We start from the raw sequence: 14,538 nt of genomic DNA on the forward strand, positions 1-14,538 counted from the left end.
GGGATTATAACCCAATCAAATCCCCCTGTCATGAATGTCAGTTGTAGAAAAGTCAGCACGTAATCCAAGTCTATTTTAACAGGAAGCGGATTGGCTGGTGTACCACATATCAGCCGTATAGCTGCTGTAAGTAGGTGTCATGCCAAGACGAGCACAGACGCTCTCCGAGTTGAGCAAACGGTTTAAAGGATATCAAAGTTACATGGCCCCACAGTGATGTATTTATTATATCTACACTGTTCATCTATTTTTAGAGATTATTTTAGAGCATTATCCAAAAAATGAATCATATCTAAAGATCATCTGGACCACACCACAAATAACAGTGGAGATAATAATTTTCACCGTTAAAAAATTCATAGGGTTCACCATAACGTTTACTTTCCATCCAATCTGTTCATAAGGTCACGAGGAGGAAAAAAAAATTTCATATTGATCCAAAACTTCTGTGACCCCAAAAAGGGTTTCAGTGGTATGATTCCCCACTGCTTTTTGAAGTGTGGTCCACTTGATAGTTAGATTTGTCTTAATTTTCGTCTCAAGCCTTAAGACGAGATCGCTGAATGGATGGACAATTTGGATATAACACGGTTTGGATATAACACATGCCTCATGATCAAACTCACGTAACTTGCTGACATCAATTCAGTATCCATACAGCTGGTGTGAGGTACACCCGCCAATCCGCTTCCATTTTAACAATGGTGAGTTAGCAATATTATTTAAGTAGGTGGCTCTTCAATCCTACAAATAAATAATTGTCAGGAATCCAGGCCGTTTGGAATTGCTGACCCAACTATGAGCATGACCACACTGAGAAGATCAACCATCTGATTTTCCCAGCATATTTAGAGCACTCACTAATTTACTTTCGACTACCCATTTGTTATCATTAGTTGGGCAATGAGGATTGCTTAATCAGTGTAATTATATAAAGATAAGATCCATCCACAATGGACACAGAATATGGATCCCACCAATAAATGTAGGTCAGTGCCAAATGCGAAGGTCATAGTCACCACCTTTATTATGGCGTTCAAAACTACACAAGGATTCTAGCCCTGATAATTAAAAAAAGACAGCATCAATAGACACGTGTGGCAAGCTGTTTTGCTACAAAATGTCTGTAATAAGGCCTTGCCTGGTCCAATTGAAACACCCCATGTGAACTAAGGCCGGCAAGGGCAGTGAACTCTTCTGGAGATTCTGGAAGGACCACCTTAGCCTTTCTGGCATTGGCTCATCTCTAACATAGACGTGGTGTTTGTATTTATTTGTCTGCATTTCCACAGTTACAAGACAAAATGGTGTCACTGACCCACCTATTTTTTGCGCCAACTCATGGAAATTGGCCCCCGTAGCAAAGTGGCTTCCAAGACTTTCCTGCTTTTTGGGAGCGGATTAACTGTTACCCCGGTAACAGATTAGAGGGTGTTATTCTTACCATGTGGGGCCGACCTTGATTTTTTCGTTTTATATCAACGCTGTTCATTTGTTTTTCCATTTCATTTTAGGAGGCGGTGGACTGAGATCCTTCCAGCGTCAACCTGACCATGCGGACATAGAGAATGGTGTCCCCACTCGTGGGACCCACCATGATGTATTTGTTTGATCCATGCCATCCATTTGTTTCAATAAATTATTTTAGGTCATGGGTCGAGAAAAATAAAGAAGATCCAAATCTTAGGTGGACTTCACCGTAGGAAACAATACATGCTGTTGAAAACTTCCAAGGCCCACCATGGTGCAAATATGTCCAAGTCTGAGGTCATTGAATCCCTTGTGAGCTGGGCAATCCAATGAACGGATTGGATCTTTCAAATGGGTCTCACTTGGTTAGGAAAAAAAGAAAAGAAACAGGAAGCTTGTCTAGGCGCTGTACCCAACACCCTGAGAGGGAGGAAGCCCTTCTTGGGCGTGGAGTGGGGCCCACTCGTGGGACCCATCATGTTATATATGTTCCATCCATGCTATTCATTTATTTTGCAGGCTCAAAAATCAGGCAGATCCAAATCTCAAGTGGATTGCACCGAGGGGAACAGTGGAAAAAAATTCATCCTAAAAATTCACTTTGTGAGATCCTAGGATTGGAACCTTGCATATTGGGAGCTAGGAGCCGAGAATGACGTACTACTGAAGCTATCTGCACCGAATTTGGTGGTTGGGAATTTAGTAAGCCTGGTTCTCAAGTTTAGGGCATGACAATAGCAGATCTTCGCGAATTAGATCCAAATCCAAGGGCAAGGGCAAGGGCAAGAGCAAGGGCAAGGTAAAGTGCTGGAACTGTGGTATGACATAACATATGAGGAATGATAGTCAGAATCCTAGATTGGGGAACGAAAAATTAGAGAGTTCTTCTAGAGAGGCCAACACTACAAAATCTAATGATAAGGCGAGAGATAGTGACGTGTCGACCACATTAAAATCCAAATATTTTAGTGATGAATGGATTTTCTATATAAGGATTTTGCATCACATGACCCATCATAGGAGTTTATTCACTAGTTACAGTGAGTGCGATGATGGCTAGGTGTTTATGGGCAATGCAATGCCTATAATGTGGTTGGTTTTGGATAATTGTGCATCAAGATGTTTGATGGCATGGAGCGTATCCTGACCAATATGAGACGCGTTCCAAATTTAAGGAAGAATAATATCTCTAGGAGCACTGGGGGCACTTGAGTGAAAATTCATCAGGTTCGATCATGTCCTTAACGTTTCATAGGGGTGCATTCTGATGTATGGGGGGGCATCACCTATAGTTTCTAGTGGAAGATTGTCATAGTTTGTTACATTCATGCACGACTACTCCTGAAAGGTATGAGTTTATTTTATGAAAAGTAAATCCGAGATTTTTACCAACTTCAAACAATGGAAAACGATAGTGGAACAACAGACATAGCAAAAGGTGAAAGTGTTGATAATAAATAACGATGCAGAATTCACTTTCGGAAAATTCAATCAATTTTATAAGGATGAAGGTATCGTGAGGCATAACATAGTATGTCATACTCCGGAGTAGAATAATGTGGCTAAGTGGATGAATCAGACTCTCTTGGAGAGGGCCCGATGCGTGATGAGTAATGTTGGTTGGGTAAGGAAATGTAGACTAAGGCCATTAATACGGCTTGCTACTTAGTGAATCAGTCCTCTTTTACGGCTATATGTTGTAAAATTTCAGAGGAAGTGTGGAGTGGTCGGAAGGTAGACTACTTGGGGCTGTGAGTATTTGGTTACGATGCTTACTTTCATGTACTATCAGTTGAGAGAGATAAGTTGGACCAAATGGCTAAAACGTTGTTTTGTTGACTATCGAAATGACGTGAAAGGATACAAACTATATGGCCGAGTCACATGAAAAATCATCCTTAGTCGTGACATCAAATTCGACAAAGGATCATTGTTCCATAAAAATGAATATAAGAAGGACAAAAAGTCAATTGTGGACGTCCATCTACATAGAGATGAGACATAGGAAGATACTGAGATACAAACAAAGGTATGGAGTAGGTGGAGTAGTCACCTGTAAGAAGGAATCTGCCAGGGGATTGTAGATTATCGACGAGATATAGGGATGACTCGAATGTTTTATTTTCCCTTATTATGGATGAGGAGGATCCGTCCACTTTTCAGAAGGCTCTTGACAATGTGGATGGAGAAAAGTAGAAAGCAGTAATGTATGACGAGATGAACTCCATGTACCAGAATGAGACGTGGGAGCTAGTGGAGCTTCCCATCAGCTGTAAATTGATTGGGTGTAAGTGAATCTTCAAGGGGAAATAAGATAGATACAAGTCAAGGTTGGTGGCGAAGGGATATGCTTAAAGATAAAGTGTTGACTTCACTAAGATATTCGCATCCATGGTAAAGCAAGTATCTATCAGATTTGTATTAGCGTTGATTGCCCAATATCATCTCAAGCTGGAACAGATAGATGTGAAGTCTGCTTTCCTGCATGGGGAATTAAAGAGCATATTTACATGAAGCAACCAAAACGTTTCAAAATACATGGGGCAGAGAATAAGGTTTGTAGGCTGAAGTAGTCATTGTACAGCCTAAAACAGTCGCTTAAGTAGTGGTACAAGAAATTCGATTCATTTATGGTGAGTCAGAGGCTTACTAGGAGTGAATATGATCATTGTGTCTGTCACATCCTAAACTCGGAAACCAAGCTCATAAAATTTTCGATCACCGAATCCGGTGCCGACAGCCTCTGTAGTACCCCATTCTCAGCTCCCAGTGCCCATATGCCAGATTTCGATCTTGGGATCCTAAAAGGAGGATTTTTTAACGTACATTTAATTCGTAACAAGTATAACCACAAGTTTACCCAAATCACAAAGGCAACATCATCATCACATATCCACTAATATAAACAGTTGAATACAATGCTGAAATGGAAATACATATATCAATAATCAAAGCTCCAGAATACAGATGCACGCTCCAAGCTCAATGCTACTACGACTTAACGCCACCTGCACGCATCTATCGTGCATAAGCTTATAGAAAAGTTAAAGGGTGGTGTAAGTGTGTGCGCAAGGTAAGTGCCAAGTTTACAATATCAGAGTAATGCGAAAACATGCTGGTAAATCCATAGATACCATTATCCTTATCCAAGCTATGTGATGCAAAAAGATAATAAGCCAATATCATATACTGAGGAAGCAATGTAAATTAGCTATACAATGCAGAGACATAGTAAACCAAATATCATATACTTAGGATACAATGCAATATGCAAATCCTGACAAGTTCACGAATGCCATCAAAATCATCTATGCCATATAAATGCAGAAACATAGCAACCCAAAATATCATATGCCGCGGATATAATGCAATATGCGATGTGAATGAAGTGACCAAGTTGAAGTGTGTAGTCGAGATGATAGTATGTAGTATCGCAGGCTACGAGGTCCACAAGGGACTTCTATCTAAACCAGTCTCATACCTAAATTTGGATAGATAGACTGAATGTGGTAAACTCCTGACCTCAGGTGGGTCGCGCGCCCCAACTGAAATACTGGCCATTGCAAAGGTATACATATCAATTAGTTGCGAACCACCAGCCCAAGTGGATAGTGAATGAATGAGTAAAATGTTGAGTATGTAATTCCTACTCAATAAGTCTATATATCAGTATTGTACATCTCTGGGATCATCACCGGGGTTTAGTACACTCTACACGCGATTGCAGCCCACTGGACGCACAATCATGCAAGTGGAAGATACCTCACTATTTGCTTGGCCAGTAATCAGCAAATATCTACCCGGTACATCGATAGCAGACCCATTTACGAACTGGTCAAACTCAGCCTAGCTATGCCTCCTACCCTCAAGCGGGTAAGGGTGCCCTTCCAACCGACCATGACACAGTGGGAGACGTGACCTACTGGTATTTGGCATTTGGGCGTTCATGTATCCACTCGGTCTAGAAGTTAGAGTGTCTTCTGGCTACAGAAGTTTAGGGACTTTTACCCTGGGACATTTATGACACTCCATGTGGAAAACGATTTTCAATGTCTCATCTGGCCATCCACGATATGTCTGTGAAGGCCACGACCTGATATTGCTAGGGCGTATAATATTCATATCCTAAAATGCGAGATGTGCATGAGTCACACAGTCCAATTATGCATCAATCCTGCGCATACTGTGCACTCATGTGGGATGACTTCGCCTCTCAGGGAGTTCCATAAATAACATGCCCTGCGACATATGCAATAGTCATCCACATCTTATAACAAATATGTAAATGATGTGTATGGGTATGCATCATGATGCTATGTTGTCACATCCTCATAATCGGTATTGATAATCGGCCTTGATGAGAATGGGCCTAACAAGGCCTAAGGGAAGGTCATAATGTGGACATTCAACCATCATTGCCTATCAATGTGGACATTTAACCAACATTGGTCCCTAAGAGTGGCTCGCATAGAGCCTAACATAATATATAGTGGGCTCATGGCCTCACACAAGGGCATAACATACATCACCATGGGCCACATATAATCATAATGGGCCTTATACCATCACGATGGGCCTTACACAAGGGTCTCATACATCGCAATGGTCCTCGTCACATGGGCCTCGCAAATACATTACAATGGGCCGCATCACAGGGGCTTAATACACGTCACAATGGGCCGCATTACATGGGCCTTATACACATCGCAATGGGCCTCTCACATAGGCCTAATATATATCACCATGGGCCGCTCACATGGGCCATAAATACATCACATTAAGGTGGGCCCTGCACATTCCAAATGGGCCACAAATACACCACAATCGGCCTCGCCAAATGGCCCATAAATACACCACAATGGGCCTTAAGTGCATCAAGATGGGCCATGACAATGGGCCTCATATACATCAAGATGGGTCGCATTACGTGGGCCACACTATAAATAGCAATGAACATAATGATCGAAAGATCATTTGGACCATACCACAAATAGCAGTGGTGATAATGATTTCCACCGTTAAAACTCCACAGGGCCCACCATAGCATTTATCTTTCATCCAATCTGTTCATACGGTCACAAAGACCTGGTTTAAGAGGAAAACAAATATCATTTTATCCAGAACTTTTATGACCACCAAACAGCTTCAATGGTGGACATTCAATCTTCACTAATTATTGCGTTGTGGTCCACCTGACAAACGGTTGGATAAAACATATACATCGAGGTGCGGCCCACCATAATCTGCACAACCTGGATTTCAGGCACGTGCACCACGTGTGGATCCATCTGGATTTCCAGATTTATCTCAAAAATGATCTCTACAAAGGGTTGGACGATATGGATCACATATGCATCAGCGGTGGGTCCTACCATCAATGGACGGTGTGGATATATACCCATTTACAGCAGCAACATAGCTGGTGTGCAGTAGCCAGCCAATCCGCTTCCATTCAAAGCAAGCCCCGTGTCCCAAAATTGATGGATGGCTTGGAAAAAATAGATACATCTCGATGGGTTCCCACACCACCGTCCAGATGGATGGTGTGGATATAAGACACTTACATCAAGGTGGGTCCCACCCCCACATGTGCCACACATGTGGGGTGGGCCCTCATCTCCAACGGATGGACGATATGTATAAAATACATACATCGCACTGGCCACTGCATCGTCCCAATGGACAGCGCAGATGTAGAACAGATACATCGAGATCGGGTCCTACCAGCCTACATGTGTCACATATGTGGGGTGGGCCCCTTGTGTCCAAATGGACAGACGGTACGGATATAACTCATACCTCATGGTGGAGCTGCAAAACTTGCTGACGTCAATGCAGCTACATGCTGCTCGGACCCACCGTCCCCTAGACGGTCTGGATTTACATCATAGGTGGGTCCCACGACTTGTTCATCACGGTGGAGTCCACACGTCTAGAGATTGGACGGGTGGATATCTCACATGCGTCATGTGGGACCCACGTGTGTGGACAACACACACATCAGGTGGGGTGCGTGGCCGAACTACCTGGATGGATTTGCATCATCTCCCAGGTCTGGATGAACGACAGGGATGTCAGACACATACATCAAGGTGGGTCCCATCCCACACGTGCAGCACGTGTGGGGTGGGCCCCACACGTCTACCAAAAGGAGGATGACAAAGATAAAACACATACTTCCTGGTGGTTCCACCGTCCAGTCCCCTAGATGGACGATCTGGATTATCAGCACATGCATACAAGGTGGGCCCCACCAGAATTTGCTGATGTCAATCCCGCTAATATGAGCTGGGGTCCACATCAGTGTGGCCCACTAGCCTTGAAGCAGGCTGATATTTATGTTTTTCCTTCAATCAGGTCCGTCCAAACGGACTGCAGGGTAGGCCCACTCGGTGAACAGCATGGATAACATACATGTATCATCAGGTGGGCCACACATCGAGAGAGAGAGAGAGAGAGAGAGAGAGAGAGAGAGATTGGTGTAGTGAACGGTCCCCGCCACTAGGGGCCCCTCATTGATCACAACACATACATCAAAGTGGGTCCTATCATAAGTGGGCCCTTAAATGGAAATCAATGGTGGATCACCCACCTATATCAGTCCTTCTTTAGCTCCTTGGACTCCTAAACTCCATGGCTTCAACTTTGATGGAAGATGATGGAGATTGAAGGGTGAAGATGAAAGATCTAGGGGTTGGGAGTGGGCCACACTTGGCTCCTCTCATGGACGTTTCCTCTCCTTAAGAATTGCTTGAATGAAGTGAGAAAATGAGAGAGTGATGGGAGTTGTAAGGATGGATGACATGGAGTGTATGGGTGAGGGATGGGGCTTGTTGACTTTTTGGGCATGAGATGAGATGGGGTATGGGTAGCATTGCCTTGTTGGCATGAAAGGTATGGGAGAGGTAAGGACTTAGTTGACTTGGTGGAAAGAGGGGGTATGAGTAGATATTTCATTCTCTCAACCAGGAATCTTCCTGGAAATAACCCACACGTTGCCCATGGTGTTTCCTCGATTTATTCTCACGCCCACAACTCCTGGCCTGGGTATCACATCGACGCGTGAGACACGGCTTTGCAACCGCGGCGACGGCGCCATCGCAAGGGTACAAGTCTCGGGATGGATTGACTCAAATTGACAGGTGCGATTCAGGGTCACGAGTAAATGCCGATTACAAATCGTGGGTCGCCAAAATTCGACAGGGAGGACCGTGGGAGTCTAAGGAATGGTACAGTATAGGATACGGGTCTCACAGTGTCTATTACAAGACATTGAGTGATGAAAAGTTCATTATCTTAGTATTATCTGTTCATGATATGCTTATCGCTAGTCATAGCAAATTTGATATCGACATACCGAAGATTCATTTATCAAGAACATTTGAGATAAAAAAATCTAGAGATTAGAAAGTGGGTTCTCAACATTGACATAGAAAAAGATAGGAAGAGGAGAGGTCTATAGTTATTTCAGGTTGAATACCTTAAGAAGGTATTGGTGAAGTATGGGATGGAAAAGGCAAAATCAGTCAACGTTCCCCATGAAACTCATTTTTGGCTTTCTTCTGAACAATATACTGAAATGGATGAAGAAAAGCAGATTATGTCTGTGCGCCTTATTTGAGTGTGGTTGGCAGCTTGATGTACACCATGGTCTATACGAGACTAGATATTTTACATGCAGTGGGTGTTGTTAGTAGATATATGTCTAACCTCGACAAGCAACAATGAGTAGCAATGAAATGACTACTTCAATATATTCGAGGTACGCAGGACTATGTCTTAACATTCGAGAAATCGGGGAACAAGTTAGTAGGCAATGTGGATTCAGGTTATGCGTGAGTGTGGATAATAGAAGGTTGAATTCCGGTTACTCGTTTATGTTAGCGGGTAGAGCGATCAGTTAGATGTTGAACCTTCATTTGTGATGGTACTTTACACAACAGAAGCTGAGTATATGGCAGTGATAAAAGCATTCAAAGAAGGTATTTAGTTAAGAAAAATGATAAATCAATTGGGGTTTCAACAAAAGGCCTATAAAGTTAATTATGATAGTGAAAGCATAATTAATTTGGCGAAGAACTCTGTTTATCACTTACGTAATAAACATATTGATATGCGTCATCATTTTATTCGACATGTGCTTGAGGAAGGAGGCATGACTCTTGAGAAGATACACACAAGAGTGAATTTGACTGACATACTTACGAAGGTGGTTCCTACAAAGAAGTTTAAGTTTTGTTAAACTTCTCTAAGCTTGACAAAGGCTTAATGAGGACGGAGTGTGCACAAGAAGTGGCGATAAATTTGTGATGGAATGCAATTAAAGATGATGATGACAAATGAGCAATGGAGAATGAAGATTAAAGACATGGTGGAGATTGTTGTCTAATGTCTTAAATTTGTCTATAATAAGACATTGATAGACCACTAGATCCCATCGAGCAAATGTCGATGCCAGCGACAGATGTTCGATCCCATCGAGAAAATCCTATTTGATTGTTGGACAGTTTTGGAGGTTGCTACTCGATGGCATTGAAGGATCTTTGATGTCATCGACTGGTCCTCAATGGCTGTCGATGCCATTGAAGGACCCATCATGCATGATTTGTTCCATATTCCTATTAGGTAGTTTATATATTGAGTATAATTGAGATTAGAAAAAACAATTAGTGCTTTCTAAGTTGTTCTAAAGGGTTCATGGGCATATGTAGGGTTTTAAAGGGGATTCAAGTGTTGTTCGAATCGGTAAGAACTACTATCTCTTATAATATTGCTTTCATTGTGCATTACTCGTCGCTTTATGTAGTGGTTTTTTCCTAAAAGGGTTTTACCATGTAAAATTTGGATTGCCTTCTTGTTGGGTTTGTTTATGCGATTGTAATTAATTTGCTTGATTTTGCGCTGTGTTGACATCACTAAGTTCTCTGGGCTCCACCATGATATATTTGTTATATCTACACGGTCCATTCATTTGAAGTGATCATTATAGGTGATGAGTGAAAAAACGAGTTAGATCCAAAGCTTAAGTGGACAACACCAGAGAAAGCAGTGGGGACAATGATTCATACCATTGAAACCTTCATACGGCCCACCATGATGTTTATTTGTCATCCGACCCGGATGAACAGAAAAAACAAATATCAGATTGATCCAAAACTTTTGTAGCCCTCCAGAAGTTTTCAATGGTAGACATTCAATCCCCGCCGCTTTCTGTTGTGTGGTCCACTAGAGCTTCGGATCTGCCCCATTTATGGGACCTTGCTCGAAAATGATCTCATAAAATGGATGGACAGTAGATATAACACATACATCGTGATGGATCGAAAAACTTGGTGTCAAGACACAACGGAGATGGGTGGTGTGTGGCACAGCACTCAATCCGCTTCCAATTTTGACCGAATAGATAATAGATGATAGAAGAGTTATGAAAATGTCCTCTCACCTAACTCACTTATGACAGGCATTTATAATGAAAGAAGTGTGGACTTCGTGCTTCCAACACATAACCATCCCATGTGCGAGCGTCCATTTAAAATTCTAGCATGGGCCATGTCTTTCCATATTCACATGGCCTATGTGTGTTACGATGTTAATAAGACAAAAAATAAAATAAAAAAACCATGCACTTCTGCTCTAAGAGCAATGGAGCACTGCTCAAAATAAAATACGCAAGACATGTGACTTCTGTATTATGTCTTTTTGCTTTGATGGATGGACGACAATTTGGAGGACTTTCTGAACAGCCAAGATGCAAGAGGACTCAAAACATGTTTCTTTCGAGAGGGCACCTTGCTAGCAGGGATTGCCTATCTGCCGAACTCTTCTTCCCCACCACGTTGATTGGACCTTTCATCATCAGTTTCCAGCCTCGACAGTGATATAGAACCATCTCATTAATGATGTCATTGTCATACAAACTATCTTAAGAAGTAATGATCAGAAAAATGGTTACTAATCTTTATAGGGATGGAAGGTGGGGATATCAATAATTTTGGAGACATGTTGTGGGATCTTTTAGATTAAAGGTCCAGATCGGCTATGTAGGTGGAAAAGATTGCGCCAGCTAGTCGACCTTGGGGTAGCAACATCTGTGCCAGCACTCATTTCACCTTTGACAGCCAGTGGACCATGATCAAAGCATTCTATTGTGTACATTTATTTGAAATTATTTATGGGTTATTGCTTTTGACCTCTGAAAGCAAGTCTTAACTTAGTTTACCCCATTTCTCAATGTATAGGGTAGTTTTTCTTGCCCTCTTATTCTTTTGTAAATTCATTCTCTCATTGATAAAATTTTAGGCGATGAGCCATCACCTTTGGCTAAAAAGTGTTATGTATTTTTATTTTTTATTTTTTAACTCTACTATTTAGTTTTTAGCTTGTATAGCAAGTGTCCTTTGCTTCTGTTACTTTACTACGATTCAGTTTTCAACTATCAAATAATGTGCAAATGACATGAACTTATTTCCAAGTGAGAGCTTATTGAGTGAACTTTTCAATGAGCTTAAAATTATGTAAATCTAATACCGTCTGGATAAATAATTATTGATTTACCAATGGCTAAAACACTTATGATGGTATTAGAAGTTATTTTTATTATTTGTTGTAAAAGATGGTTAAGAATAAAAGTTAAATGTTTTATTTTGGATCTTCATACACTTTACAAGGAGTGAGAAGATGGTCTAAACGGAATACCTGATTCCTCCATCACTGAAGAGTGTGTGTGTGTGTGTATCAACTGAAACAAAAGTATACGGAACATATAACCAACCATGTACAAGAACAAAGTCCACTCAATCCGAGGACCCAATATTTATGTCCAAAGAAACTCAATCTCAGCAATGTCTGCGTGTATATATATTAATTGAAAAAAAAAAGTGTACGAAACATACAACCAACCATATACAACAAGAGTCTACTCAATCTAGGGACGACCCAATATTTAGATGTCTAAAAAATTATGGTGTAAGTCTGACACCTCTGATCTGGTCTAAAAAAAACAAAACGTAAGCGATGACATAACAGCCTATAGCTACACATCTGCGAATTTAAAGTATGACCCAATGGAAATAGGGTCTACAAACTCATCATTACCCCCTATTGCCTTATCAGTACTCGTATCACAAGCATATAGTTGGTGTTTTAAAACACCGTCCTAGAAAGGAGTGAGTGATAACTTAGTATTATAAATCCCCAAGTTAAACATAATATTAACATAATCAAGTTCAGATAATAAAATATAGCATCACAAGAAGTTCATAAAGTAGTTGATTAATACATAAATGCAATAATATGTATGCATGTTTTGAAACTTTTAACGTAGAGCTCACTCGCCTACCACGATGTGGGGGTCTCTCGCCCTCTACACTATGCTAGGGGTCAAGTAATACCCTAGGGTTCTTAGTGAACAAATATGCACTCGATAACCTCCATAAGTACCCATGCACGTAGATGCATAATTGCCAAGCCTTTCTTAATTTATATTGAATCATTAGTATTGGTGAAGCTAGATTAACATAATTTTAGTACAAGTCAAATATCACATGGCGCATCACCAAGGTGCTCAAACTATATAGGGTCGTCATCCAGTGTCTAAAATCATTAATTACATTGGTATTGACAATTTTCCCAAGACATAAATTAATAAGGTAATGAGTCATCACTCAAAATCATGGATGACAGGCTTGTCACTTCTAGTGGTGCTCAAGACTCACTGTAAGGCTCGCCCACCTACACAGGTAAGAGACAACATAGGTGCAATGTTCTACACCACCGTGCCTGGCCCATGAGCTATAACGAGTAGCTTGCTAAAACAAAGATCCAACAACTATGAATGGTGACTATATTTTAATGGTAATCATAGTATTCTGGATTCCACTGGATATTTGGCAACATTCACCAAATAATGATTGCCCCTAGATTGGACTAATTCGATGGATTGAGTGAATATCGGTTAGACCGACCTTGAGTACAAAGAAGCACATGAGTAGCTCAAGTTAGAGTCGGTCAGCCGTGTTCCACTTCAATTGATCAAAGAAGCTTGTCACAACCAAACCTAATGAAGGAAGTCCCTATTTTCAAATGTTTCCAAAGACTAATACAAAGTAATGCAAATTCATAATATCCTAAACATGATTACAAAATCAAATACATAAATTCCTCAAAAATCACACTTAGTTATATAACCAAACACTTGGTATGCCAAATGAACAATTTCTTGTTTTAATAAAATCAAGCCTAGACGAATACCAAATTCATATAACCCATCAAGCACATTAACAACTTAACACATATAGCATGTAAATCATAACCATGGAATAATTTCAATATTCTAATATGAAAAATTCTAATAAAAACCCAAAAATTCAATAATTGAAACTAGGGTTGATAAAAGCTAGCTTTGGAGAATAGTCCTCACCTGTGGACTCGATTCCACATTCTAACTATAAGTAGGACCTAAAATCTGAAGAAAGCTCTAAAACCTTATCCAAATTTCAAACAAATTTCGATTAGGACAAGAAATACATGGTTTCAAGTCTTAATTCAAAGTACACATAATAGACTTACCCTCAATTACTGGTAGGCTAAAATTAGACGGAAGAAACAACTGCTAAATTTGAATTTTCTAGCAAAATTCCTAAGAAAAACTGTAAAACCCCAAAATTCTGATTTTTCCAGCCCTAATTACAATTAAATCTCTCTCTCTCTCTCTCTCTCTCTCTCTCTCTCTCTCACACACACACACACACACACACACAATTGTTCTTGAAAAATTGAGGTGAGTCGCACAACTCACACTCTTAGGTTCTGATTTAAATTGCACGATCTAAGGCTCTATTTCGAATATTTGATCCATGTCATAGGTCAAGCCCCTCAAGGTGATCATATCCTTATAATTTTATGATTAATATCCTGCCAATGAATGGTCGAGAGCTCTTCTAGACATTTTTGCCACTATTACGACATTTAGGGAATAAAATTATGTCGATCACATTACTGGATTTGTAGCAGGCATTGAAAGGCATAAGATATAACTTACCAAGTGCATTTATTTTCTATCTAATGTCA

The sequence above is a fragment of the Magnolia sinica genome, chromosome 2 (genome assembly GCF_029962835.1).
Source record: "Magnolia sinica isolate HGM2019 chromosome 2, MsV1, whole genome shotgun sequence".
Classification (NCBI taxonomy): domain Eukaryota; kingdom Viridiplantae; phylum Streptophyta; class Magnoliopsida; order Magnoliales; family Magnoliaceae; genus Magnolia; species Magnolia sinica.